At 43.2% G+C, this 25,565-nt stretch overlaps 1 protein-coding gene across 1 annotated transcript in view; it reads left to right on the top strand.

Moving 5' to 3' along the window:
• DNAH11 (dynein axonemal heavy chain 11) overlaps positions 1 to 25,565 on the top strand; it is a 3,007,685-nt gene that overhangs the window by 1,145,969 nt on the left and 1,836,151 nt on the right. The window lies entirely within an intron of this gene.

Below are 25,565 nucleotides of genomic sequence, written 5' to 3' on the forward strand. Positions count from 1 at the left end.
AGCGCATAAATACCCAGAGGTGTCTTGGCGCTGAGGGCCATAGAAGGCAGGTTCATGTTAAGGCACAGGTTTTCAGGGCCTTCCTGAAAGCAAACAAGGTTGGGAGTGTTCTAATAGAGAAGGGAAGATCATTACAGAGTTTAGTGGCTGCTACCCTAAAGCTTCTGCTACCCAAGCTGGCTTTGAAAAATCTAGGAGTTGCTATCAATTTAGCTCCATCTGAGCGAAGATGTCTCTTAGGGGCATACCAGTATAGCAGGCATCTCAGAAACTTAGGACCAGTACCATGAAGTGCCCTAAAGGTAATGCAGAGGACCTTAAAGATGATACGGCTCTTAACTGGGAGCCAGTGCAGTTTTTGCAGATGTTTTTTTACTTTACGTTTACTCTAGGAATTCAACTGAGTTTAGATTTGCTTATGGACAGGTTAGGGTAATAGGAGACAGACAGTGGACTTGTATGTATTTGTATGTATGTATTTACATTTATAAAGCGTGCTGTAACCCTACGAGCAACCTGGTGCTGAGACACAGTAAAAAGAGAAGGTAAAAGGCAAGCTGCAGAACTAAGCCAGCCGGCCGGTTACACTCTGGGGAGGAGCCAAGTCTTAACTTTCTTTCGGAACAGCAGCAAATCCTGTATTTGCCTCAATTCCGGGGTGAGACTATTCCATAAGCGGGTGGCTGCTACGCCGAACGCTCGTCCCCGCATTGTAGCTCTCTTAATCCTCGGGATGATTGCCAAATTAGCTGCCGAAGAACGCAGGCTACGTACAGGTGCATACCATCCAAACCTAACCTGAAGCGGTTTGGGTCCAAGTCCGTGAAGCGCTTTAAAGGCAATACACAAGGACTTGAACAATATCCTTTGTCTCACCGGGAGCCAATGCAGCTCAACTAATGCCTGAGATGTTGATGACCCACGAGTTCTCATTAAGACAAGCTTTTCTGCTGTTGCCTGGATACTCTGGAGCCGCAAGATCAAATAACTCGGGGACTCCAGTAGCAGAGCATTACAGTAATCCAGGCGGCTAAAGACAACACTCCTAACCACTGTGCCTCTAACCTGAGGAGGCAATAGTGATAGTACCTCACGAAGTCCTCTGATGAGCGTATAGCAATTCCTGACTAATTTGTTTACATGCGATTCCAGGTTAAGCTTCTCATTAACCCCTTCGCTGCTGCGGACATTCCGCTGCAGCGCTGGGGGGGGCAGGGGGGCAGCGCGGTGGGCCTGTGCTCATGACGGAGCCACTCCGTAATGAGCCACAGTTGAGCTGTGCTCATGACGGAACGGTTCCGTCATGACTCCGCCCATTTGCGTTGTCCCCCCGTACAGGCGGGGAAACAGCGCCGCGCAGGCGGAGCGGCCGCCAACGGGCGTGTCATGACGGAACCGTTCTGTCATGAGCACAGCTCAACCGTGGCTCATGACGGAACGGTTCCGTCATGAGCGGGGAAGGGGTTAAAGCTGACCCCCAGATTGCGTACCATGCTCACGGGTACCAGAGGTGCATCTGTGGGGATAGGCCAGAAGTCAGATGGTAAAGCTGTCGGCACTCTGCCCACCCCACAGTGCAGAATCTCCGTTTTATCATTATTAAATTGCAGTGCATTATTTCTCAGCCATGACACCATTTCACACATGCACTTATGGAATGTTTCTTGGGAGTCCGCATGGTCGCCTTCCAAGGGCACAATCAGTTGAATGTCATCGGCGTAATTAACCACACTTATATTGTTGGCTTTGATGACATCCAACAGTGGCCGCATGTAGACATTAAATAAGATGGAACTAATTGAGGACCCCTAAGCGACCCCATGCTCATTGAGGGTAAAGTCTGATTGAAAAGGAGGCTAAGCAACGGCCTGCCGTCTACCTGTCAAATAAGACTGAAACCATTGCAAGGCCATATTTGCCACCCCCACTTCTTCCAATCTTGCCAGTAAGTTGGCATGGTGCGGCGGACAGGTCCAACAGAATCAGTGTCGCAGATTGTCCCCTGTCCACACACATCTGAAGATTGTCCAACACGGTAACCAATGCGGTCTCAGTCCCATGGCCTGGACGAAAACCAAATTGATCTTCTCCCATTGGTTAGACTGTACACATGAGTCATTCTCACCCACTAGCTAGTGCCAGGCATAACGTGGCACTGCCTGGCACCCAGAGAGGGGCCCAGAAAGACTGGACCTGCCATCCCTTGTACATAGGACAATGAAGTGACTGCAAAGGTCATACAGTTGACTTCCTGTTCAAGCTACTGGGAACCAACTAGCTGCAAAAGGCCTTGTCCTGGAAGTACGCAGCTGACCAGTGGCAAATAGATCTTAACTGGCCTCTGCGGTTGGCCTCTGCCTGATGCCCTGTGAGCCTAATAGTGCCTCACCTGAGGACCCAAGGGTTTTAAAGTGTACTCCTGTGATGGACTCGGACTTAAGTCAGAAGGTAAAATCTTTGACCAGGATGAACCTAGTTGGTGTATCTGACCTTCACTCCAGAGAGGTTGGCCTCTGATTGTGCCTAGGTCAAGGACTATAATAGGCACTTTGTACATTTTGGCTCTATTTTCACTTAAATATTCCAAAACTCAGATCTCCAGTTCCCCTGAGTGGATTTTTGTCATTTTTTGGTGCAATTATGTTTATGAAATTTTACTTTTTTCTAATTTGTTTTGGGATGTTTTTTGTTTTGCGTTTTGACTTTATTACTTTTTTAGTACTGCATACATTCTTTACATATTACCCCGTTAAGCCTGTCTGCTCTGTGCCAAAGCTACTAGGTATTGTATTGAAATTGCATAAATATAACGCTTGCTACCCCTGAGAGGCGTCAAAGTGCTCTTTCGGTGAGTAGCACCATACTCCGGAACCGATAAAGGATTAGTGGTGAATTACTATAGTGAAATATGAAAGTAATTTGAGTGGTGGATATGTTAGCCAGTTATTTGGATTGAGGCGTATATCGGAGGGATAGAAGCGGGAAAAAGGTTTGCATTTACATAGCGCTTGCTACCCCCTGATGAGGTGTTAAAACGCTTTTTCGGCGAGTAGCACGCTACTCCTGAACCCATAAAGGATTATTGGTGAATTAGTATAGTGAAATATGAAATTAATTAGAGTGGTGGACATGTTAGTCTGTTATTTGGATTAAAAAGGATTGTGGAGGGATAGAAGAGGGAATAATTTAGAAATATTTTTTTGCTTTTGTTTGTCTTGGAGCTTATAGCAGTAGGAGGAGGCTTGGGATGAGTAAAAGGGAGGTGGAAGAGCCAGACGGAAGGGTTTAGAAAGGCTTGTTTTTGTGGATCAGAATAGTGAAAGAGGTATGAGATGGTGCAAGGAGGGGTAGAGTAGGGAAGAGTCTAGAAAGGGTTATTTTAGGGGTCATAGTATTGGTATGCGATGAATGAGAGAGTGGCAGTTGAGAATATATTGACACAGGTTTACGGTGAAAAATAGGGTAGTGCATTGGAAAGAGTAGTAGAAAGAGGTTTGAAATGAGTCAGAGAGTTGAGATAGAGGATATATTGAGAGCGGAATAGGGTGAGAAATAGGGTAGTGCACTTGATATCCTGAATTAGTAGAAAAGTAATAAATATATAGATCCATAAGTACATGGAAGGTATATAGATGCATAAAGGAAGGTAGTATATGTAGATTAAAGATGCATTAAATAAGCCCCGGCTTTCAAGTGCTGTTGTACTTTAAATAATGTGTGTGTATATATATATATATATATATATATATATATATATATATATATATAATATATATATATATTGTAATTCAATAGAGAAGCAATTGTAGATAAAAAATTGATTAAAGATTTACTTATTTATGGAGTCACTTATATACATGTTAAAAATATAGAATGTAACTATCAGTAATATGTACATTTGTTAAGCAGGACTAATGAATATCTATCTATATATATATATATATATTTTTAAATATAATTATTCTACATGTTTATACAAAGCAATACACATATATAGGTACATATCTATAGTACAAATAAATGCTTATATACAGAGGGATATGCTGTATATTTCCGTTTGCATATGATAGTTATGTGGGGAAGAGCCAATTCTTGTGTAGTTTTCTGAAGATAAGGTGGTTAACCGTGGATCTTATGTTGGCGACTAAAGAGTTTCATTGTTTGGCTGCTTGAACAGAGAAGGATGTGCCGCCCATGTTTTTTTCCTTGTATCTTTGGATTTTGTGGCAAGGTGCCAACCTAGAGTGGAGGTTCCTTTATTGAATGTGTTTCGTGATTTTATTCCTGATTTTATTCCTGATGAAGAGCGTCCTGTTCCATGTATTGCTTTGTTGGTGATACAAAGCAGCTTGAATGTGGATCTTCTGGCAACCGGTAGCCAATACAGGGCTTTCAAAGCAGGGCAGATGTGGTCTTGGAGTTTTATATTTAAGAGTAGTCTGGCAGGTGAGTTCTGAATCCGTTTTAGTCTTTTCGTGGTCTTTAAAGGTGATCCGTGGTAGAGGCTATTGGCAGAATCGAGTTTGGACAGAACAAGGGAGATGGTAGCCTGGACCTTGTGTGAAAATCCCAAATGTGGAAATATTTGTTGCAGAATTTTTATAGTAACAAAGCTTGATCTTGCTAGTTTGTCCACTTGGGCATTCATTGATAGCTTGGAGTCCACGGTCATTACGAGGTTTCTTACTTCCTTCAATACTTTAGGCGGTGTTCCCAGATCATCAGGCCATGCAGCGAGTGGTTCATAATGTTTCCAATCACCACACGTGAGTATTTCCATTTTGAAGCATTCAATTTGAGATGGCTCCACGTCATCCATTGATCCACAACTCTAAGACAACTGAAAATTGGCAAGATTCCAATGTCTTTGGGGCATTCCAGTTGAAGGAGTATTTGCAGTTCATCTGCATAGTTCTAGCAGGTGAGATTAAATTGATTGATCAGTGCTGGTAATGACTTAATGTAGATGTTGAAAAGCATGGGCAAGATGATAGAGCCTTGAAGGAACCCCTGATATTGTGAAGTACGGTTTAGATGAGAAAGGTGGGTTCACCCTGACAAAGTTGTGATTATTCATTGAGGTGGGTAGTTACCCACCTTAAATTATAATCCAATTTTTTACACTCTGATCCAGAATGTCTGCCTAAGGGTGGTGAACCTGCCACTATGAATGTGTTATGACAGTTCTGTGGCTCTTCGAGTACTGGACTTTATCTCAGAGGAGTTTATGCTCTGCTAGGCTTCAACCCCTTGCCAGAGCTGCTGCTTGGGATCCCTCTCCTTTGCCACCTTTGAATATGGGATGGAGGATAACAGGACAGACCAAAAGAAAATTAAAAGCACAGCAGGAAGGGAACAGGAAAGAAGTTAAAAAAAAGAAAAAAAACAAGTTAAAAAAGGCAGGTGGGAAGGGAAAGAGTAAAACTAGGGAGTTGTGTGAATAGCATTGAGATGGCAGACAGGAGCGAGGGGTGCCCCATTTTGGTTCAAATGGCAGCTTAGTGCTTGACATGTCACATGCAGTTTCGTAATACTCTTTTCATCCATTTTTAAAAAATGAGGCACTGGCAGTGCAGGATTTTGCTTAGTTATCAGGGACTTTTTGTGAAATTTTCACAATTTATTGTGAACTGCCAATTTGTTCTGAAAGTTGTAGTGTTAAAGGAAGGCAATAATTTAGATTAGGCTAGTTAGGTTCCTATATTGGTATATCAGGCTTTTTGTCCATACACCATTCTGCACAAACAGTTTTTGTGAGTTTAAAAAAGAAATTGAAGTACAGAATATTTCTATGTATCAACTATATCCATTAATTTTTAATGACTTAGTTTTCCCTTTTCCCTACAGTGCGGCTTTTTGATACTTTTCTTCAGTTTTGTTTTTTGTTTTTTATTTTTTACCAACATCTGATGTAGTAATTGCAGCATTTTAATTCTTACTCGACTGTTTTGAGTGTTTAAGTACTAGACCTAGCTGCAATTTCTCCGAAGATTACCTAGTCTATTAGGCCAAGCTTGTGAAAGAAGCCAAGGTTGCACTCTTGAAATATTGATAAAACATGCTGTTAAATCTATTGGAATGAGTGTTATTGGTTTGTTTTTATCCAGAAAGTTAAGCACATACTATCTTACATTAGCAAGAAAAGTTTAGTACCATATTGTAGTGTAAATCCTCTTTTTTTGTAATAGTAACTTAAGCAGTTCTACTCCATATACTTAGATTTAGTCACTGTTCGCTTTACGATCAGAGCAAAGTATGGTGACTAGATCAGTCATTCAAAATTCTTGAGGACTAAAGTTGTAGTTATTTTGTTAAACAGGGTCATATAATTTAGCTACAAGTTACTTTTACACTCTTTCCTAAAGATTTTTCATTAGTCACTACCATTTCTATAGTGGTAGGACACAATATTGCTAATAATGAATCAATATATGGAAACCCAAATCAAAGCAGTCCTTGTGTTAGATTGATTGAATTGCCCTTTAAAATTAGTCATTTGGAAATTGATATCTGGAACTTGTAGTTCATGAATCTATATTCATACATATTAATGTATATTTTTTCTGTCTTTCCAATTCTTTTATCCTCTCATAGCTCTTGCTTTCTGGTTATCTGTTTTCTTATAGACCGCTTTCTTTTTATAAATATATATTCAGTTAAAAAGCCAAAGGTTACATGTAATCAGTGGTGTCACTGACCATGTCATGAGTGATGTAATATGTGAGGTCATAAGCAGTGCGTTGCGGTGGCATGCATTCTAGTTAGCTCAGGTAACTATAACAGCTGAATTTCACTGATTTCGTATGATTGAAATCTGAGCCTAACTATAATGTCCCTGTCACCTTTGTTTTTTTAGGGGATTTCTAAAGTTTTTTTAATTATATTTCCTAACTATAACGTCTTTGTAACCTTTTGTTTTTTCATGTGAATTTCTAAGGGTTTTCAAATTCTATTTCCTAACTAATGTCCCTGTCACATTTGATTTTTTAAGTGAAAACGAAATGGGTTTTTTGACTAGTAGCCACGTTTCTTTAGTGGTAGAGAAAGGGGGCAGGAGCCTCCGTACCCGCTCTCAGGAATCCTGCTGTATGGGACTTACTGGAGGTAACGTAACAGGAGGGCTTCTTAGCCCCAAGGTCCCTCATTATCCAAGAGGACTTAATCCCCCAACCAGTAGTGTGCCAGGAGTCGTGTTTGCAGAGTGGGGGAGAAAGGGGGTGGGGCCTCCAACCAGCTCTCAGCAATCCTGCTTTGTGGGACTTACTGGAGGTAACTGGAGGGGTTGTTGGCCCCCAAGGACCCTCAGCTGCCAAGAGTACTACATCCCCCAACCAGTTGTGCACCAGGAAGCATGTTTGCAGAGTGGTGGAAAAGGGGGGGGCTCCTAAAACTTGCCTAGCCACCCTATTTATTTAAAAAAACGTGCTTAATTTTGGACGGTGTTTTTGATTGACTTTGGAAGGGGAACCACAGCCCCCGGTTCCCAGCCCTTTTAAATAAAAAAAGAAATTATTTGGGTAGGCAGGCTGCGTGCCCCCTTCCGGGGCTGATTTCAGCCCTGAGGACCACATCCCCCTGGACCGGCTGACTTCCAATAGGGGAGGGCACATTTCAGCCCTAGGTACCCAAACACCTCGGTGCCTTGCATTTTTAATAGCTTTTAGGGGAGTGGGCCACTTATACATGGGGGAGAGAGCTGTGCGGCCCCCATACCCCAGGGCCTGGCGTTCTTAAAGTGGGTGCCTGCAAGGCACCCACTCTCTATTAGGACCACCCCCGCAGTCTCTGCCAGCTCCATGCCTCTTGCAGGAGCCGGCATTGCTTTCACAGACAAGGGCCTGCTAAACATGCAGCTCCCGCTCTGTGAAAGGAATTCTGCTCTGCTTCCAGCAAGCTAGAGCATTTTTAATACTCTTGCTTGCTGGAAGCAGAACGTTTGCTATGGCTTGCCGGGAACAGTAAAGCTTCCGCCAACCCACCGAAAACCGCTATGTCCCAGGGGTGGGCACCCCAGGACATAGCAGGAGTTGGCCCTGGGGGGGCACCTATGGCTCCAGGAGGGGGGCCACGCAGCCCCCCTCCTATCTTGATGTTGGGCCTACTTGGGGAGGTGGCGGACAGCCATTAATAGATTGAGTCACTTAAAGCCAGGGCCACTGGTATTATGAGTTTCTGCAGCAGCAGCGTTTTCCGCATAATTATGAGTTTACTGCATTTGCTACATAATCTTCCAACATAAAAACTTTATTCTAGCTGAAACGGAACAAAAGTTACTTAAAGAGTGACAAAGTGTTCCGGAGCTGTGGAAGATCCTTTGCAAAGATTGACTGGTAATCTTGTATTTGCTTACTGCTTTATTTGGGTGCTAAACTGGTACAAATGAGGTGAAATATTTCCCCTGATAGCGTTACCTTGAGTTAAAATGACAAAATAATGAAGTAATGCTAACCACAAAATGTGGCGCATTGTGCCGCATAATTTATCTTTTCTTGCTGCATAATGTATTCAAATCTGTCGCATAATGTGGTCCTCTTCTGCTGAATAATTCCAGTGGTTCTGCTTAAAGCTTCATGGAGGCAAAGATTTATTCTTTTTGAGATGTAATGCAAGTGTGTTATCAGCTGAGAATCTGGAATAGTGGAGACCCTTACAAAAATGTCTGCATTAGATACAGTTTGATTACTTATTACTAAAAAGTATATTTTGTAAGAACTTTTTTTTATCTCAATCACTGCATCATTTTGCAGCAGCCTAGCTTAGTGTATGTAAATACTGTTTTAAAATATTGACTTAAATATTCACAGTGCTTTCTGCCACAAGCTGGGACCTCATAGCACTATGAACAGGGCCACTGAAATTATGCGTCAGGAGAAGGCCATATTATGAAGTGGGGTTGACTAAATTCTGCAGCATGCAAAGGCGAATTATGCTGCATAATGCTGCATATTTTGTGATAGCATTACTGCATTATTTTGCAATTTTTACACTTGTTAAAACTGTCCTGGCTTTTGGTGCACCTCATAAGTGCCACAATAACATCCACATATAGCAATAAGCAACAGAATGGTGACCAGTCAACTTTTAGAAAGGGCCGTCCACTGCAAGGTAACATGTTGCTACATTTTTAGTAACTTTTGAACGCTTTGAGCTTGAAACAAGTTTTTTTTTTAAATCTGGAAATTATACAGCAAATGAAGGATTATGTGGCAAATGCGGGAAATCTATAACTATGCGCTGTGAGTGCATTGTGATCGCTGTGAGTGCAGGGTAATCTTGAAAGTGAGGGGCGTGAATGAGGAGTGAGTGGTCTGAATGCAGGATGCATTCCCAGACACTTGAAGTAACTCAGTATTTTATTGATGGCGGCGTATGGTTTCAGATATAAATTAAACTATTGCCATTAATCAGGGATGGAGGGTGGAGGAAATAAATAATGTGCTGATTCTGCAACAAACCTCCAGTCTTATGATTAGGGTTGCCAGTTCATTATTTTGATGTCTCAGACAGTACAAAAATAAGCAGTCATCTAAAGCCATATTTTTTGCACTTATTTTTGCATACTTTGAACAGAAAATATAAATAAAAAGCACTTTTAATTGTGTTCTAGGGCTGCCTGAATGATTCGTGACTGATAATTAAAGGGAACAAAGACAGAAAAGTCACATTACAAATGAATACATACTTTTTTATTTATAACCCTATTTAGTGTCAAGACAGGGTCTTTGCAGGCTCTTTAAACAACACATGGCTGACATTTTTCTTTTGGTAACCCTACTTTATATTTTCATGAAATGCATTCTCACACTAGGGCAGTAAATGTAAAATGCAAATTTAAGGAATAGGCAGAGCGGGGGCCCAGGGGGTACTGGAACCCCAAAAATAACTAAGCCTCAGTAACCAGTTTACAAAGGTATGTAAATATGCAAATAGTCTTTAAAGACCTGTGAAAAACTCGGGCGTGCCGGAGATAAGACTCCAGGCACTGCCCAGCTGAGCCCCCAGCAGCACACTGACCTCTGGCCCCACGGCACTCTGATCTCACTTCAAGGGCTTCAAAGTAAATTAAGACAGCCTGTAAATGTAGCAAATAAACATCACCGCACTTCCAGGTCATCTTCATTTACATCTACTTGCAGAGGCATTTGCGCCCGACTGGGATCCCATCCACGCCCCACCCCCCAGGGGGGCGCACCCCACAGTTTGAAGACCTCTGCAGTACAGTGTAGTGAACCAGTGACATCTGTCCTCATACCTATCCTTAGAACAACAACACTATGCAGTGTCTGGGAAAGAAGTCATCCCTCTGCTAAAATATCTTACCGGGGTTGAGGGTTCTTTAGTAGAGTTTGAGAGGAATGTGTCTATCTTATCGTACCTCTTCTCAGGGTGACAAGTATCCATTGTAGGCTGTGGGGAGAAACTGCCCTGTTTCCTGATAAGTCTCTTGCATGATAACTCTCTGTAGTATAGCATATACAGAGACTGACCACTCTCTTGTGATGTGTCTTTTGGATAATGATTGTGCACATTAGGATGTCAAAAGGGGGTTACCTTTGTGGTCACACGTCTCCCCATTATGAAGGAAGTACAAGTAAAGTCTGCAGTTGAAATTACCTTCATACTCCTAGGTATATCTTTCATAACAACAATAGAGACTATGATACGAAAACACACTGTCCTCAGTTCAGACATCTTCCCAGAGTAACACATGTGCCAAATACGATGTGAGTAGAGACTGCGGTCTCCGCTCATACCTCTCTTCTTGATAATGAATGTCATTAGTAGAGTGAAAAATGGAGCATCCTCTCCTTTGACAACTGTGTCTTGCACAATCACTGTGCACATTTTAATGCAAGGACACACTCGCCTTTCTCTAAGAAAACTCTTTCTGGGGACAGGCATGTGTAGTATGGTGCACACAAAGACCGAGCTCTGCGCTGAAACTTCTTTCCAGAGTGACAGGCATATAAACTAAGATGTGCAAATAACTTCCCTCTCCACCAGCAGACAGCAAGGCATGGTATACTATGATAATGCATTTGCCTCTGTACCAAAATCTGCCTCTTGTATTAAGATCTTTATTCTACAGTGGGAAGAAGCACAATTCTCTCTATTGTACCTTAAACATACATATGCTTGCAGGAGATCAGTTACAGTTCTTGAAGAATGAACTGACACTTTAAGTCGACATTAGAAGTCTATATTAATTTTCAAATCTTTAAAAGCTATTAAGAAAATAAATCAGTAGTAACTTCAAACATTTTATTTTTTTTAAAAATTAACAATTCAACAACATAACAAATACCAATAATAAACTACAACAGAAAAACAACACACTTTACACATTATTATTTATCTTTGCTAATTTGTAAAATATACATAAAGGTGTTCAGCAGGGGCAGCAAGAACAAGGATCACATCATGTGTACCACTGGAATGTGGGGACATGGAGGGCTATGCACCCCCCCAACACCTTGCTCAGGTAGAGTTAACTAACCCATGCTTCAGAGCTTGATAGCGCCTCAGGGGTGTCCTTGTCTTTTGAACATGGTGACATTTTGCCTGCCCAAGTACTCAATGCTCAGGCAGATAATAACCCTCCTTATATAAATAAAGCACTTTTTTGTTGCTTAAAAAAGCAGTTAATTTTGTCATCATAAACAAGTAGAATAGAGCTACACCGAACAAGCTTTTCCAAGGGTATACATGTCATGGTAGCCACCAAGAACAACATCAGTTGCGCAATTAATTTCTTTTTCTGACTTTCCACACAGTTACTGTTCCATCTTTCTTCCAAAGTAAGCAATTTTTGTTTTATTCCTCCATAAATTGTGTGACATGGTACTTCTGTTTTTCAGAGCTTCTGTGTTCCATTTTCTCCCTCAAAAAAGACAAAATAATCAAAAAATATAAAGTTACATACTGATCAGAAATTGAGAACAATGATACATCACTACATTTTCAGAAGATTTCTACATTTTTCACCCACAATCGCATATTTATGTGTACTGCACCACTAACTTATGTTCCTTACTGTTAAAAAAAATGCCACAGCCTCAAACACTGCATTTTTATCTCCCCAATTAAGTTATAACAAGCCTTCAAACGTGGTTCCAAAACAATTTGTAAAGTAATACATTCCACTTTACACACCTTTCCAACCAGTGAGCACAGTGTTTTACATAGCAATATCTCCACTCAAACATCTTGTATGGGTAAAATATGTACACAGTAATGTTCATAAAACCCTAGGCCTTGTATTAACATATTTGCAGATGCTTTCTTTTCTAATTTCAGAAACCCTGTCTCTTTTACTTCCAACTACATTCAGATTGAACATTTCATTTTTTAACACAACATCCAATACTTGGTGATGTCGCTCCACATTCTAAAGTCTACCTCTCAAAACCTATATTAATAAACATACACCTCTACAAACCGCTTTTGACTCACTAAACTTTGCATAGAATCAATTTACCAACAGTAGTACACTTACTGAAATTTCTAAACAAACTTCATAATGTATATTTCTAATTACCTGAACTTAGAGCGGCTTTCTTATACAGCTGAAGACACCAGTCTGTCTCAGTTCCAAGTTCAGTTACTACTCCTGAGCACAACTCCAACTTCCTCTTCCTCCACATCATGAAGAACAATCTGAGCTATCCCTGGTTCTACACCCGATCACAATACAGCATTTCTTCAACCATGCAATAAAATGATATCTATTGGTTGAGCCTTGCCCCTTTTTCAAAAAACATTTCCCCCGTACGATGTTGCAAGACTCTCACAGGATCGTATTACACCTCGTGGCAGGCCCAGTCATTTTTCATGCAGGTCTTGTGAGCCTCTCACGAGATTGCACTCGTCCATGGAGCAAGCTTCATTCCATGAAGCTTGTTAGTTACTCTTGCAAGAGTCTCACGAAATTGCAACACAATTGCAGGGAAATAGTAGCATGTGGTATGAAGTATCCTCTCTATTGAGACCCATCTCTTACATGACAGATGTGTGTAGTACGGTGTGGGTAGAGACTGGCCACAGACCTCTATCTTAGAGGACAGCTGTGCATAGTATTGTGTATGGAGCAACTGGCCTCTCAAGTGAGACCCCTCTCTTGGATGATAGGTGTGAGAAGAATGGCCTCTTCCCGCTGTACCTCTCTCTTACGTGAAAGGTGTGCATAGTAGGGTGTCTGCAAGGACTTCCCTCCCTTTCCACACCTCTTTCTCAGCTAACATAAGTGCATAGGTAGGTGTGTACATTGACTGCCCTCTTCTTCCAGACCTCTCTCTCAGATGATTGGTTTGCGTAGTAGGGTGTTTGCAGATAGAATACCTTTCCACTAAGTCATCTCTCACAGATAAAAATACCCTCTCCTTCCAGACCTCTCAATCAGATGACGGGTGTGCATAGTAGGCTGTCTAGAGAAAGGCAAGCCTCTCCAGTGAGACCTCTGTCTAAGATGACGGGTGTGCTTAGTAGGGTGTATACATAGACTAGTCTCTTCTGTCAGACCTCGGTCTCAGATGATGGCTGTGAATAGTAAGGCATGTACATGGATTAGCCTCTTCTGTCACAAGTCTGTCTCGGATGATGGATGTGCATGGTAGGGTGTGTGGAGAGAGACTGGTCTCTCCGCTGAGAACTCTCTTGGATGACAGGTGCGCATAGTATGCTCTGTCCAGGGACTGCCCTCCCTGCTAACACCCCTTTCTCTGGAAACGAATGTGTATAGTAGGGTGTGGGAAAAGACTATACCTTACACACAACTCTTACAGAGCAGATGGACATACATAGTACACTCTGACAAACACCGTCTCCAGTTATGCTTATTCCTATAGTAGCAGTCTATTCAAACATCACTGACTCCTTTCTACTGTTCACGATCCCGCAAGAGACTCACGCTATTGTAACTTTTTGGGGGAAAATAGGAATTAACCATCTTCTCATCACAGTACTTATCTCTTACACACTTCCTCACAAAACAAAATTACCACAATATGCATTCCTACTAATGCAGTGAATTCAAAATGCATCTACCCCTTTTTACTATTCACAATTTTGTGAGACTCCTGCAAGATTGTAAAAATTAGTATAAAACAATATGCATTTATTTTATTCACAGTAGTTATCCCTTAGACACATCCTCTCTAAACGTAGGGGGACAGCTTGCCTTTCTGCTGCCCCTTTATATAGCTTTTATACTTTATTTCCACAACATCTCAAATGTTTCACACTAAACAGAAATGGCCATCATTTAATTTCTAACATTCCAATAGCCAGCCAATCAGAACGCTCTCTCCTGCAAGAGCGTATAGGCTCACGGTGAAAATGGGCCTCTCAATCAATCACTGGGATCCATTTTTTTAATTTGCGCTGCTGTGGGAGGCCCATGAGACTCTCACAAGCCCAACCATCCAAATATACAGTTATATTTCACCCTTAATTTCTCGGCAACTACAGAACGGATTTACACCAAATCACAACATCGCAATCTGTGGACCAAGATCTAGCTTCCTGACACATTTGGTGTAATTCCGTTCAGCAATTTTTGCTGTAGCCCCGTCTAAAGTCTAGGGAAAATGCATGGGGATTTTACATTATGAGACCCCCCCCTTTTTTATGCCCTTGCTTGATGGAGCACCCTGAAACATTCCTGGAAGGAGCTTAGGTAGAAGAACGTTTTCCTTTGGAAAGTTTTGTCAAACCGGGCAAAGTTATTAGCAAACCAAAAAACGCTTCGTCTATGGAAAAGCAGACCTAACTAAAACTACCTACTGGCGACTACCAGTAGGTAACATAAATAAACTTAAATATTCTCTTTAAGAAATTTAGGTTAAAGTAACTTTATAGTTAGGTGAAATGTTCATTAACAATGTAATGTTTTAAACAAAAACAAAACACAGAAATTCACCAGTTAAATTTATATCAAGTTAGTAAAACTTGCACCTCCGCCATGCACAGTTTTCTCATCAATAATTTCCTTGCCTCAAATGTTGTCAACATGCATGGGGGTTGGCAGATCTCTGCTTCACTAGTTCACTTCCTTCGGTAAGGGTAGATTTTGATTTGGTCATATTGCATCATTTAGTTGATGTGGAATGGTTTAAAGTCCAGCACTTTCATGATTTTCAGGATGTATTCTCAGCTGAAGGGGCTTTGACAGTCAGTGAAGATAATATTCATAAACATTAGGCTGAGGGCCTATGTTTTCTCCAGACAATATTCCTAAACATCTTCATCTGTAACCATAAAAACTAGTTACCTGAATTCTCATGTATGTTAAACTGACTCATAGTACAATTTCTACTTCTGCACTCTCAGCAATCGAATCTAAGCATTTAGTTGTTGCTTATCTAATTAAATTATCTGGAATTTCCTTCCCTGGTGCTGTGCTTGTGCCCACCCACACACGCCGAACACGTAACACACTGGGACAGTGAGGAAAGCAGGAACAAAAGAAGTCATACCAGGGTCTTGCTGGTCTTTTGCTGATAATTTTGCACCGTTGATCCTCCCCAAGCCCAGTAATCCCTACTCATTTTGAATGGTTCCCGAGTAAGGCAACGTCGGTGTCCAGATTTTCCTGCACCATCACTGCGCTCGCTCCTCTTGCGTAAGAGGTCTCGGGTGTACGGCAGGGTGGTTGGGGTAGGTTGCAGCATGCTGACTAAGTCTTTTTGGATGAAAAATTGGGATAGTGGTGGCCTTGGCAACAGGCTTCTATTGGTGCACATGATCTTGACCTGTTTCGTGCTGTCCTGTGCTCGAGAACTGGAACAGCTGGTAGCTACAACCATCCTGTTAAATTAATCACAGTGACCAGTTATCAACGTCAATTGTAGCCTCCTATATAAGTATACCTATTGTTGGAAATGGGAATTCTGGTTGGCTAGTGCATGCTCCTAAGCCAGGCAGAAACCACCACTTTAGTCAGGGCAACGGAGTTACATGCTGAATATAACCCCTGCTCACCCCCTTGGTAGCTTGGCACGAGCAATCAGGCTTATCCCAGAGGCAATGTGTAAAGCGTTTGCGCAACACACTCACAGCGACACACTAGGCACACCACAAAAGAAACTCCACACAAGGTTATATAAAAAATAGCCTTTGTATTATCCAAAACACATTAGAATCATAATCACGCAATATTCACAGGGGATTATATACAAGACAGGGCCAATTGGGCCACTGTCAGAACCTTTAGAAAGCACAAGTAGCAATTGTAAAACACAACCAGTAACTACTGGCACAATAAGAACCTCAGCATTATCATGGGCAACATAATTGTATTATGTCTGCATCACCGTAGGCATAAAACATATTATGCATTAATATCTCAAGCATAACATTTGCATTAGGTATCACCACATTAGGTAATAACATTAGGCATAAACACATTATGCATTCATCACAATAGTCCTCATCCTATATCATCAGTGTGCTAAAGTACCCATTTATAGTTGGACCCACATGAGGCAATGACCCCTTCCATAGTTGCACATATCATCAAGCCGTGGTGAGAACATTATGCCGAACAACTATAATGTGCATAGGGGTCATCCAGGGACCCATCAATACATCTGGGCATTCGAAGGAGCAGTTTGGTTAGGGAGGGAGAACACCTTCCTCAAACCTGTGCCAGGGAGATTTCCCTCATTCTCTCCGCTTAAGCAATGGCCGTAATACCACCGGAATTCCCCTTGAAGCAGCCGTCGTGCACAACTGAAAATAAATTAATGCCCCTTCTTAAAGGTAGGGCGTAGACCAATATTTGGATCACTTGCGCAACTGCCCATGATCCAGTGGTGCAGCTGCAATCACTGTCCCCAGGCTCCCTAAGCCCGTAGTAACCAGGATAACTCGGGAGGGGGGCTCCGTCGTGGTCGTGCCCCAGCCTAACCCCACAAACAATGTCCCCGGTGCCCAGCACACCAAAACCACGGTTGGGGGAAATGCAATACGCCCCAGGTAATGCCCCTGTTACTCCCTTTACTTGCCTGGGGCACCTCCTTTGAACGCGGTCAACCAAGCAATCTTCTCGTGGTGCGACCGGGCCGGAGGTCTCTCCTACCGGCACGGTCCCTCTGCCTCAGGACTTCTTGGTCTTGGTCTGCGGCATTCTTGCTTGGCCTCTTCTCCTTTGCCACCCAAAACGTATGGGTACAGTGTCACTCTCCACTGCCTCACAACGAGACTCAGGACACATGCGGAGCTCTGCTCGGCCTTCCGGGAGCCCCGGCCACCACCAGGCATTCTCTGCCTCACTTCCTGCTTCGGCGTGGCCCTTCACTTACTGCTACGCCCCCGGTCAGGCTTCCGACTCTGCCTGACTTCCTGGTCGCTGCTGTACCTTTTGGTGGCTTCTTTCTCCGGCTACCAAGTGCGGGGTGGGCTCCGCCGGTAAATGCACAAATGTGGGGTGGGCTCCCGCCAACAAGAGCACACAACAGCGGGGTGGGCTCCTGCTCTTCAATTTTGGCAAATGCGGCGGAGATCAACAAATGCAGGGTGGGCTCCCGCTTCCTCCTCAAAGTACGGGGAGTCCCCTCACTGGGATTCCCTCGGAAGGCAGCGCACAATGCGGGATAGGCTCCCGCTCTAAAGGACACAAATGCGGGGTGGGCTCCCGCTCCAATCGGAGGCAGTGTGGGGGAATCCCCACGCCTGGTTTCCGTTCAAGGCAGTTTTCAGCCCAGCGCTGCAGGACACACGTGCTCCACTTTTCCTTGGCAGGATTGGAGTCCCCCTCACTGAGGCTCCAGTAATAAAGATATAGCGCTCACAATGCGCTAGCAGCCAGAGCTCCAGGGATCCAAGGCTGGGCCCAGGTAGGCCAGCTCACAGGGCCTTCCAGCAGGGAGGCAGTCCCTCGTGGCGGTTCCTCATGGGACCCAGCAACAGCAAGTCCCAAGCACAAGGAAATCACAAAAGCACGATACTTTCATGGGGTCACAGCCCCAATATTTATACACCATTTGCTTTGTCTGGCACAGGGCTTGGGGGAACCAGCCTGAACTGGTTCGGGGAGTTTGGAGCACTTTGTTGACAAGACTCCTCTTCTTCCCCTTTGTCAGGTGGGGGCTCGGTGATCAAACACACCACAGGGGGGCGGAGCCAGCTTTCACCCAGGCAGGCACAGACCCATTCAGGGTCAGGGCACTACCCCTCCCACTACTCCAAATGCAGATCCCCTACTCAGCCTAGCGCCGACTCTCCCTGCCCTCCCTGGAGCCACACACACCTCACCAGCCCCTATCACTCCAAAGCCAGACATGCAATACACATCAGGCAGGCAGACACATAGCACACAGAAATGCCAACTTCTAAAAGTGGCATTTCTAAAATAGTGATAATAAATCCGTGCACACCGTTGCGCAGCATTTATTATTACTATTCCAACCATACTAAACTTGACCAGGCTGCTCCTCTCATATCAGAAATATCCACTGAAACACTTATTAGGGAATCTCCAATGCATTCCTATGAGAGGGCAGCCTCACAGCAGTGAGAAACCAAAATGACGGTTTGTCACTACCAGGACATGTCACACTCTTAAGGTACATGTCCTACCTTTTACCTACAATACACCCTGCCCATAGGGATAGCTAGAGCCTACCTTATGGGTGACTGACATGCAGTAAAAGGGGGGTCACAGACATGGCACACACTTTAGGCGTCACGTCACAGCTGCAGGAACACTGCGCGCACAGACCCTGCAATGGCAGAGGTCTGGGATAGGTTTGAAAGCCTATTTTGGTGGGTGGCGCAATCAGCACTGCAAGCCCACCAGTAGCATTTAATTTACCAGCCCCGGGTATATGAGATACCACTTTCCAAGGGACTGACAGGTAAATTAAATATGCCAAATAGGTGTAGACCAATCTTTACCATATTTACCACAAAGAGCACACGCACTTTACACTGGACAGCAGTGCTAAAGTGCCCAGAGTCCTAGAACCACCAACATTATGTCAGAAAAAGGCTAGGAGGAAAGCAAAAACTACGGGGATGACCCTGCAAAAAGGGCCAAGTCCAACACCTATATATAGTATAGCTCCTTACTACTTTGGCCACGGACTATGGATATGATCACTGGCCAGTCATGTGGATGAAAGGGGCAGCTGTAAGACAAGGGGGGGGGGTAAGTGGGCTTTGCTGCTGAGCACTGTGATATGCTACTGTGGATTTAAGGGGTTTAACAGACTTGCTGTGCTGATGTATTCCTGACACATATCAGCACTTGAGTGTTGGAAAGTTCTATCAGCATTTTCCTCTGTTCATGGTGTGCATTCGGTTTTTCTGTTTTTTGACTTCACTTTGTTCCTACCCTGAGACATCCCCTAAATCCTGTTATGAGTTACAGGCTCACCGGGGGTAAGTTGCTACTTCGGGCACTGCCGCTGAGGTCACTCATTTTGACCGTACACTTTTCAGGATTCTCTGCTTCCTATTTACTTATATATTCTCTTTACATTTTATCCCTACCTGTTTATTGACCATGACGAAACGGAAGACCACTGAGTGGAGTGTGGGGGCCGGTCAACAGAAGAAAACCTAGAAAAGTTGGAAATTTGCCAGGGACAACTGTATACTTGACAGGATTGGCAATCTTCTGGTGGAATGTGAACAGATTCTAACTCTAGATGCCATCAAATCTCCTTCTTCTGTTGCTCCTGTTCTTTAAGCTTCTAACGTGGCGGGAAACCAGCGGGCAATCCCAGGGTTGTTTTTGAGACCCAGCAGGCAGGGTCAGGAACTGTCCACAGTTGCTCAGATAGCACCGTGTTCTTCCCCATTAGATATTATTGCTTCTCCTGTACCCTCTACCCCCTGTGATGTCTTGAATACTGATACTGATTTAAATGTGGTTGATTTTCCTTGCAGTAATCGTTTTGATCCCTTGAGCGATTTGCAAGCTTATAGGACAAATGTCATTACCAAGGTCACCAAAGGCACCAGCCACAAACAGCATTCAATCAATTTGCCAGTGTCTTGGTGCCCCTAAAATGTCAATGAAGTATTTCTCATTTTCCTTGTTCAATCTTTGAAGGGGGAGGTGGGCGCCCTAAAACCGTTGGTTTTATCTGGTCGATAGTCAACATGCTACTAACCCCCTAGTAGGCCTCCAGCAACCTCCAATCTTTGCCCGAGCCTTGCTTCCACTTCTCTGTGCCCATATGCCCTCCACATAACTTACCAACTAACTTGAGAAGGCATAATTTAGAGAGATTTTTACCCACATCTGAAGCACAGAACTGTAGGGGAAGGGTTGATTGCCAGTGGCTTTAGTTCCTCTGTCATCAAGCATCAGCCAAACCGGGAAAATATACCTATTCCTTATCTAGCTCATGCTCCCAGGAACCTGCATGGCAATCATGCGAAGATTAATCTACCTCAAAGCAGGGGGAAGCATCGAGTTCATGACTGCATCACAATGAAAAACATCCCAAAGCTAGCCCCTCCCTCAATAGTGGACACAGAAGGGAGTTTACAAAAAAAGACAATCCATTGTATTCTTCATGTTTGTGGTGTCGTTCAGTTATATGGGATGACATTGTTAGTGTTAAAAGATTAGGCTGTTCTAATTCTGATTTGGACGTCCTGACTTAATTTCAGGTTCTTATGATCTGTTGACAATCTGGTTGACCATAGTACTAATCTACCAGGTAATTCCAACATACAGTTCAAATATACCAAGCCTCAAATCCCTGCAGTTATCAATGGCCCTGCTTCCCCTTTCAGCCTGATATATTGACTTGGAGAGGCATCCCAGGGAGACTTGCAGGAGACCAGTCATCACTACACAGTAACATTCCACAGTACACTGGTGGGGCTAGCGCAGAGTCTGTCTTGTCTGACCTTTCTTTCATTTCAGGGTTTATAAATACCTCTAGTGTACTTACCCACATTCTAGCTAATGCCATTATGACTGGGTGTGTACTTACCCCCATCATAGTTAATGCTATCATGGCAGGGATGGAAGGTACGGAAGGCATGGTGTCACACCAAAATGCTATTATCATGAAAGGCCTCTCACTAATTTCTTGGAATCTGACTGTAATCAAATCAAAACTCATAGAACAAGAATTGTGTTCCTTTATTAGAAATGATGATGATCATTTATTCCAAGAGACCTGGGCACTGGACAAAATCTTCATTGAGGGGTTTGCTTCATACAGCGTGGACGCTTTATCACCAAGGAATTCTGGGTTAGGGGGTTAATTAATACTGGTAAAGACCGACATTTTGTGTATGAATTGCTGAATGTAGACTCACCTGATTTAATGGGGGTAATGTTTGAATTTCCAACTGCTTTGAAATTGGTGGTAATAAATATGTATGCTAGGTCTTTGCCTTCGAAGAAAGAATCACTAATTATATCTCTTTTAGACAATTTCATTGTCCAGTTCCAACAGAAGGCTAAAGTGATTGTAGCTGGTGATTTTAATTCATCATTTGAGCCCTCTCAATCTCTTAATAGGATAACAGAAAAGGAAAACGTGCAATTTGGCATTTCTAGCCTTGAGGGTAAATCTCATCACTGTCTTTCCAATGTTGCTCAACAAATTGCATCTGTTGTGGTTTACTGGAGCTTGAGAGCATTTAACATGAGAACCTGCTCAAACAAAAGAGCAGCCGCATTTAAAAAGGGAGTTCTTTTACTGTAATGTATTTTTATTATTGCAACTGCTTTAATGTTTGTGTGTACACACCGAATGAGGCTTAATTGAAGAGGGGAGTCCCCACTAGTGTGATTGATTGTTTTTCTGGTGGGCATTCTCTAGCCACTTCTCCGTGATATAGTGGTTTTACCATGCACAGATAGTGACCACAACCCCATGATAGTCACACTTAAGGGAAAGGACCTTGTGAGAGCGTCATGTATACACAGTACCGGTTGTAGCTAACAACTACAGAAGAGTCAGCTGGTCTAGGGTGTTGGCTAATGAGATCCTCTCTGCCAATATATATCAGTGGTTCATATATTTTTATCCATTTATGGGAACTCCCCAAAGGAGGCTATACGAATCTTAGATATTCAGGGTAGGATTTTTAACAAACTACAGAATATATTTAAAAAAAATCTACAACCAATATACAAGCCCAACTCATAGATCAAAAATGGTACTTGCCCGACTGTGAGCAGGAGAGAAAGGGGGGGCGTAATCAACTTGGCATTTGCACAGCCCAATAGAAATAGAAGTGCGTTATTGATCATGCAAAAAGGAAATGGTAGGATGCTAATTGGCAAGACATGCTCCAGGCCCTTAAGATGAATGATGCCTGTCCAGTCTGGCATATTATTGCTTATGGGACAGTTGGAAGCTTCAACCCCAGAAATAATAATATTCCAGCATAAAGATAGGAAGAACATTTTGCAACACTATATGCTCAGGCTCCACTTACAAAGTTGCCCCCTAATGTGGTTGATGAGTGCTCAGGGGGTGATTTAACCGTGCTGGCCATCGGGAAGACCAATGTCTTTTTCAGCCTAGAGGATACCCTTTCTGCTATTAATAGTCTCAAGGCTCTAAAGGCCCCTGGTTCTGATCTCATTCCAGATGGTTTATATAAATCACAACCTAGACTGTGGGATGGTTATGTGAACATCCTCTCTAATGCAATAGCAAGGGATGGGGAGAATCCGAATACCTGGAGGGGGGCAGAAATAATCTTGATATTTAAAAAAGGAGACGCTAATTGTCTGTCAAATTAATGGCCTATTATCCTAGCAGAAAATCTTCAAAAAATATTTGCAATGCAGGTCTTAAATAGATTTCATGATTGGATGGTACTTCAGAGGATTTTAACTCCCTTTCAGGCACAATTTTGTGTTAAAGTTAGCACCCTAGAACCGCTTTTAAAATTTGCCCTACTTTATTGGAAATATGTCCTGTTGGGGAACCAGAAACTTTACGTGGCATTTGTCAATATGCGTGCCACATTTGATCTGATACCCCTGGTGAGCCTTTGGAGAGTACTAGCAGCTATAGGAGTTCCAAGTGGGTTAATCAAATTACTAGACAGGTGTGGAAATATGGATTTTTCTGGTCAGTTATGTCCCCTATCTTGGACCCCAACGGTTCTATGTGCATGTCACACGTACATGTACGTTCCCTCCAGTTCCAGTTATGAAGACGCAAATACATGTGCGTCCACCGTCAACATGTCCTCTGTCAGATCTGCCATGAATAGGCCGGATATTCCATTCCTAAGTACGAAAGGCCACCGGCTTTATATGGTTCACTTATGCCATTTTACAGTCCAGGCAAGTAGGCCCTGATTCCGTCGTCAAACTCTTCTTGCCTTCTGCCTCTGAAAGCTCCAGTCTGAGCCTGCATCTGTGACCATGAACTTTGTCTCATTCTCTGCGCGGCTCACGAAGCCTGACATCAGCCTATTCTCTGCCAAGAACTGTATTTCACCTTCGAGTTATCTGCTTCCCCCTCAGCCGATGCATTCCTGCCTAGTAGTTTAAGTAAACATTCTTCCAGCCACCGAGCAAAAGGCCCGGTTTCTCTGCCCTTATGCAAGTAATTCATAGTCCTGTTACTATGGAAGATTCCTGCCCTCACATTTAGTGTAGACACTTAGACGCTTGTACACGCACGCACAGTCAGTATAGAATAGATTCTGTTCGAGAGTCCTTCTTTATGGATAACATAGTTCTTTAAACATAGGATGTTAGATATGATTTGGGATTAGGTTGACTTGACCCCCCAGACTTCTTGTCTCCACATGTGGAGCTAAATGTCAAGTCCCCTTCACCCCCTAGTTACACGTCAATTACACGTCATGCTGCTGCGCGCGCATCTATGCCAAGTATTATCTTATGGATCCACCTATATATGACATCATAACCAATTACGTTCCTTTTTTACTCCTTATTACACCCATTTTTGGTTACGCAGATATATCGTCATTTTCCTTATCAATTGTTACGCCTACTGCATTCGCCTCATTGTAATGTATGATCTATAAAAGTCATTTCATGTCAATAATGTATGTACTTCACTTCCTGAACCTCCGTGGTGATGGAACTTGGAGCAACCGATTATAATCGTTCATTGGAATAAAGCCCATTCCGAACCTCTAATACCACGGATTCTGCCTCTCATTTTACTGAGCTATTTTATTATGTTTCTGTATCAAATTAAGTCCAGGTAAAGGAAAATTATTTACCACATGAATGGCGCCCGAACAGGGACACTTTCTCATCTCACGCGCCGGCGGTGAGTTGCAGGCCCGGTCTCCTGCCACAGCTGGACGGACAATAACGCGTACCAGCAGGATTTCCTGTATCTCCCTCCGGTCAAGCGGGGGCGACTGAGACTGCGATCAACACCCAGACGAGGCGGTGAGAAGTGCGAAGTATCCCGACCAGAGCCTAGCTGAGAGAGCAAGATCCGAGGTATACAGAGACCCACCAGTTCGAAGTCAAGCCCAGTGTCCAACGAGTCGAGTCGAGTCCAGTCCGGTTCGAGTTCAAGTTACCGAGGCCTTCCGTTTCCGAAGCTACCCGGTGAGTACCATTGCTGGGGAGGCATTTCTGACGTGCACATAGGTTGTGCCGGTCAAGACGGGTTTGGGTACACAAATCCGGTCTGCACTGTTCCAGCAGTGTATCTGTACTGTTTAGCAGTATATCAAGTATTCCGAAGTATCTAGTTATTGTCAAGAATTAAGCTTGGTGATTAGTTATGCAGACGATCATCATTGTTGTTTTCAGTTAAAGGTTTAATGCTTAATGTTTAATGTGTTTAAGTACGTTCTGTATATTGTGGTATGAATGACTGTTCATTATCGTGTTTATTGTATTAAGTCTGTTCAAAATCAAGTATCAGGTCAGTTGGTCAAAATCAAGTATAAGGTCAGTTCCCAATATGCCGTTCTTTTCGAAACTAAGACAGATCACTACAAGAAAAGGGGTACTCGAAGAAGCCGTTCCCATTCCTCCTAGGGACACTCCAGGGTACTTCATGTATCATAAACATGGCCTAGACGCCATATTATTTCTTGATTTATGGGTAGATTACACCAAGGAATTACCAGAAAGTCAGAAGTGGCCCACAGCGGGAACCTGGGATGCAGAGTGCATCATGAAAGTAGAAGAAGAGTTATGGAAAAGGAAAGTCAGACAGTCACAGAAAGATGCCATTGAATTATGGCGTAAAGAATCACATAGACGAACAGAAAAAGCACGTAGACAGGAAGAGAAGAGTAAAGAGAATTCCAATAAAGTTCGAGAAAATCTATTAATTGAGGAAGGTATCCGAGTGAAAACAGAACAAGTAGACAGACAAAGAAATGCCCTTATGAATGGTATGTATCCCCTTCTGGCCGAAGGATTACCTAAGGCTACCCCGGAAATACCGAAAGACTTGCCACCCCCATTGTTCCCAATAAAGGTACATCCTAAGGGGCATCCTAGAACCGCAGAAGACGTTTTTCTTTCCTCATATTTAGATGACGCAGCTCCCGAATATGCTAATTCCGCCCCGCATAGACCACATACCAGGGAGGTCCAACGCCAAGATCCAGCACCCGTATCCCTACAG

Source organism: Triturus cristatus, chromosome 10 (assembly GCF_964204655.1).
Source record: "Triturus cristatus chromosome 10, aTriCri1.1, whole genome shotgun sequence".
In the NCBI taxonomy this organism is placed as follows: domain Eukaryota; kingdom Metazoa; phylum Chordata; class Amphibia; order Caudata; family Salamandridae; genus Triturus; species Triturus cristatus.